The sequence below is a fragment of the Nannochloropsis gaditana genome, assembly GCF_000240725.1.
Source record: "Nannochloropsis gaditana CCMP526 unplaced genomic scaffold scaffold091, whole genome shotgun sequence".
In the NCBI taxonomy this organism is placed as follows: domain Eukaryota; class Eustigmatophyceae; order Eustigmatales; family Monodopsidaceae; genus Microchloropsis; species Microchloropsis gaditana.
Genome location: NW_005803862.1, coordinates 59,628 through 64,957, shown reverse-complemented (window position 1 = coordinate 64,957; position 5,330 = coordinate 59,628).

Below are 5,330 nucleotides of genomic sequence, written 5' to 3'. Positions count from 1 at the left end.
GGGGGGATGGGTGAGCAAGGGGCTATTTAATGTTGTAGGCGGTCGAGACGTAGGGGGCACACTCCTGTGGGTTGGGCGTGCATGAGATGGTGTGTCATGATGTGTATATAGCGCCAACATTCCCCATTCGCCCCTCCCTACCCCACTGGTAGAGATAGGAGAGACTCTACCGGCGTAGGCGTCGGGTTCCGAGGTAATCAAGATGTGCATTTATACGAAGTTAGGCTGTGGTTTAGCCAGCGTTGGTATCAACCGAGTTCCATCACCACGCCTGAGCCCGATGCCAACGCTGTAAAGAGCCTTTCCTATGAGACCCGCCCAGGCGCTGTGATGGTATTCGGATGATACCAACGCTGGCCTCACCACAGCTTACCCTAAGGCCAACAATTTAAACGTAACCGGCATATGTGCTGTCGATCTTAGTGGTCCTGGAACAAGGGACAGGATGTTAATTACAAATGCACTGAGTCCAGTTTCCTTTGCGACGGATACTCGTCTTAAGGAAGTTTTTTTTGGGTGTGAACAAAAAGGTGGAAAAGGAGGATATGCATGATTACATAAGTCTGTCGAAGTGACCGTCAATAGTTGGTCTCAGCTACATCTCTTTAGCCAAACCAATGAGGACGGGGCACGCGTACCGGGAAATGGCGTCGTACGTTCCCCCCTACGTCCTCATCAGTGGGGGCGTGGTCAAGCGACCGCGAGCTCGGCAGGCGTGGTGGCCGCGCACAAGCGGCGTAAGGCTCACAACAGCCTCTCCATCTGCATGTAATAAAAGGGACTGACAGAATGGAAGTTTACCCACCTTGTGATTTTTTTTTCCTCCAGCAGTTAGACATGATGTTTCCTTTGAACTTTCCCTCCAATCCAAACAATAATCCTAGATGTTGAGCTCCTCCAAAGAGCTTGATGCTGCTGCTTTCATAATGCACAGACAGCCCTTAATCGGAAAGCTGACGTAGTCTTTGTGCAATCTCATGGACCCCTACGCGACGGTTGAACACGAGAAAAGGAAAGATCTTCCGTCGCGTGCAAATCAGACTCTTGAAGGCGCTTTATGGCCCTCGCAGGTCTGTAAAACGTCGGGGTTGCGCGGGGAGCATGAGCGTGGAAACCTCGAGATTCTTTGGACGGCGACAGATAAACCACAAGTTGTATGGATACTTTCGATTAATCTATGTAAAAGCACGGCAAGATGGGCGTCGTGTGAAGAAAAGGATGCTCAAGTGTTCCTCAATGGATAAAGTGCCCTGATCAAGCGGCGAGGCTTGATTGGATGAAAGCTTGGTGAAAGTGGAATCAAAGGGGTAAAAATGAGCAAGAGCATCAAATCGAAATGGAGCAGGGAAGAACTTACAAGTTGCAAGCTTGTGGCAGCCCTCGCTGTTGCGTTTCACGTCCAACCCCTCTCAAGCAAGCTTTCTTACTAATCATCTCTACCATTTTACAGGAGGCTTACGCCCCACTTACAGTTACCCTAGCCTCACTGCGTTTCTCGTCCAACCCCTCGCAAGCCCGTTTCGTCCTTATAAGCCCGGCCGCTGTACATGTCTTTGAATGTGTCTGTTACAGATTTTTATCGTCGAAGGGTTCCAAAAGCTAGTCCTTCTCCTTTTCTTTTTCCGATCCTGTGGTTCCTCCCCTCTTCTTTATTCAAATCGGTGCCTGATAGGGCTCATAGTCTTGAGTATGCGCCAGTCGCACGTCTTACTTGTATCGCTCCACCTCCACCTTCCAGAACTGCTCGCTCGGACAGCTTCCGCTCGCCCTCCACGCGCGCAACTTCAGCTTGCGCCTGAGCCTGGATGCGCGCAACTTCAGCTTACGGCCGAGCGATCTGCATCGCTGCCTTATCCTCGATGCGCGCAACTTCAGCTTTCGCCCGAGTCTCGTCAAAGGTCGAGACAGCGTAAGCCGTGGCACTAGCAGCTGCCACCACCACGCCAACAGCCGAGTAGTCTATGATGGACTGCTTTCTCCACTTGCCTCCACTCCCAGTGCCCGTCTCCGTGACGCCTGTCGAGAAGAACACCTCCTGCAGCACGCCTCCCCTCCCTGTTGGCGTGCATGTATGTGTTTGTGCGTGAGCACCCTGGCACAAAGTCTTGCCAGCACGACCAGGATTAAACTCATACAGCACAGAGAGGCAGACGGGACGGGAATGGATCATCATGTGGCAGTAGGCGGCCGTGTGCTCGCCGCTTGGACAGGGCACTTTATCCATTGAGGAATACTTTAGCATCCTTTTCTTCACTCGACGCCCATCTTGCCGTGCTTTTTCATAAATAAATCGAAAGTATCCATACAACTTGTAGTCCATCGGTCGCCGTCCAAAGAATCTCGAGGTTACCACGCTCATGCTCCCTGCTCAACCCAGCTTTCTCGGTGTGTACACCCGTGCACTGCCACCTCCTACCTTGCGGGGCATGCAGCGACTCTTCCCCCCCAACGCCGCCTTCTGGGAAGAGCACAGCGAATTGTGGCGCGATCAAGGTTACTTTTCCTACCTCTGGCCCTTGTTATCATCATCAAGGCTGTAGGCAGGGGTCCCACCCTCTCGTGCCCCCCGTCCCATTGCTATGGCATCAAGCCATACAGATCGAGGGTACATACAATCAATAAGAGGAATAGCACATACATCCTTCGAGATCCACTGCACGTTTGCCTTGATTCCCCTGTCTTGGGTTCAACTGCCACCTCAGTCACACAAGGTATACTGCTAGTGACCCCCCTACTCACAGAGTACCCTATCGACTAAGTCTGCCACGCATCTCTCTCTACTCCCGAACGAGAAACATTCCTCTCTCTTTTACCCTCTGTCTTTTACCCAATACCACAGTTTTAGCACTTGTCTCTGCCCTCCTGCATGCGGAGCGAGGCTGTGATCCGCGACCATAAATGACATTTCGATACTGCCTTCTTTGTCCTCTCCCCTTGAAACATGCATGCACTGCTGTGCGCTTTGCTTCTGTTGACTTTTCCCACCATCACCGACGCGCACCATGACTAGCGTCTGCCGCGAAAGCGAGAACGACGACGATATCAAGCAAGCAACACCTTCCCTAGCGCCTGCTTGTTGGCAACGCAAAGCGCTCCTTTTCATAGCTCCCTGCCCCCTACATCCACCACTCGCTACCCAGACAAGTTAGGAAGCGACGAGGGACAAAAGCATGCTTTGGAGCTTGGCAAGGAATGCTGGTGCCATGGCATGGAGAGGAGGCGTGCAGTTTCGTCGAGGTACGAACGTTAGCTTGCGTAATGCAAATTTTGGTGGGCTTGTCGGTGGGGGTGGGCGGAAGGGGCGTTGCGAGCACACGGCCGCCTACTGCCACATGATGATCCATTCCCGTCCCGTCTGCCTCTCTGTGCTGTATGAGTTTAATCCTGGTCGTGCTGGCAAGACTTTGTGCCAGGGTGCTCACGCACAAACACATACATGCACGCCAACAGGGAGGGGAGGCGTGCTGCAGGAGGTGTTCTTCTCGACAGGCGTCACGGAGACGGGCACTGGGAGTGGAGGCAAGTGGAGAAAGCAGTCCATCATAGACTACTCGGCTGTTGGCGTGGTGGTGGCAGCTGCTAGTGCCACGGCTTACGCTGTCTCGACCTTTGACGAGACTCGGGCGAAAGCTGAAGTTGCGCGCATCGAGGATAAGGCAGCGATGCAGATCGCTCGGCCGTAAGCTGAAGTTGCGCGCATCCAGGCTCAGGCGCAAGCTGAAGTTGCGCGTATCCAGGATGAGGCAGCGACGGGAAACGCTCAGACGAAAGAAGTAGCTGCGCGCATCCAGGCTCAGGCGCAAGCTGAAGTTGCGCGCGTGGAGGGCGAGCGGAAGCTGTCCGAGCGAGCAGTTCTGGAAGGTGGAGGTGGAGCGATACAAGTAAGACGTGCGACTGGCGCATACTCAAGACTATGAGCCCTATCAGGCACCGATTTGAATAAAGAAGAGGGGAGGAACCACAGGATCGGAAAAAGAAAAGGAGAAGGACTAGCTTTTGGAACCCTTCGACGATAAAAATCTGTAACAGACACATTCAAAGACATGTACAGCGGCCGGGCTTATAAGGACGAAACGGGCTTGCGAGGGGTTGGACGAGAAACGCAGTGAGGCTAGGGTAACTGTAAGTGGGGCGTAAGCCTCCTGTAAAATGGTAGAGATGATTAGTAAGAAAGCTTGCTTGAGAGGGGTTGGACGTGAAACGCAACAGCGAGGGCTGCCACAAGCTTGCAACTTGTAAGTTCTGTTAGCGTTACGGTTAAACCCCTCTCAAGCAAGCTTACTAATCATCGGTACTATTTTACAGGAGGGTTACGCCCCACTTACAGTTACCCTAGCCTCACTGCGTTTCTCGTCCAACCCCTCGCAAGCCCGTTTCGTCCTTATAAGCCCGGCCGCTGTACATGTCTTTGGATGTGTCTGTTACAGATTTTTATCGCCGCAGGGTTCCAAAAAGCTAGTCCTTCTCCTTTTTCCGATCCTGTGGTTCCTCCCCTCTTCTTTATTGAAATCGCGGCCTGATAAGGCTCATAGTCTTGAGTATGCGCCAGTCGCACACGTCTTGCTTGTATCGCTCCACCTCCACCTTCCAGAACTGCTCAGACAGCTTCCGCTCGCCCTCCACGCGCGCAACTTCAGCTTACGCCTGAGCGATCTGTATCGCTGCCTTATCCTCGATGCGCGCAACTTCAGCTTTCGCCCGAGTCTCGTCAAAGGTCGAGACAGCGTAAGCCGTGGCACTAGCAGCTGCCACCACCACGCCAACAGCCGAGTAGTCTATGATGGACTGCTTTCTCCACCACTTTCTACCGCTCACCTTGTCCGCACGTGGACCTACCTCACTCTAGAAAATCTCTTGTACGGCTGTGGCAAATTTGATCCGATCAGCAGCACCGATATATTGAAGGAAAAGAGGTACGGTATGAGTTGAGGAGAGAGCACTATCGACTTAAAGTACAACCACCAATGCAATCGAGAAATGGAGTGTATGATAATATGTATCGTGGACATTTTTCCATAAAGTATTCAGAAATTTTCAAAGTAATGCGAAAAGAATTTTGTGAATAATTTGCGATGGCGTCATTCCACCGCACCATGTAATATTCCGTCGCGTCTTCTGATAATTTTCTATTTTTCCTTGCACATAAAATTTTACCCAGGAGCCTGATAAGTGTGATCAAGCCAGCGTGATTATTGGAAAGGGTAAACTTGGGGAAGCGCTGGTTCAGTGGGGGGGTATGGGAGTAGACGATCTGCTTCTCGGGCGTGACGACTGTTTACCCACCGTCTTGACTGTCTCCAATGGCTGTGCCTTGAATATGTTTCCTATCG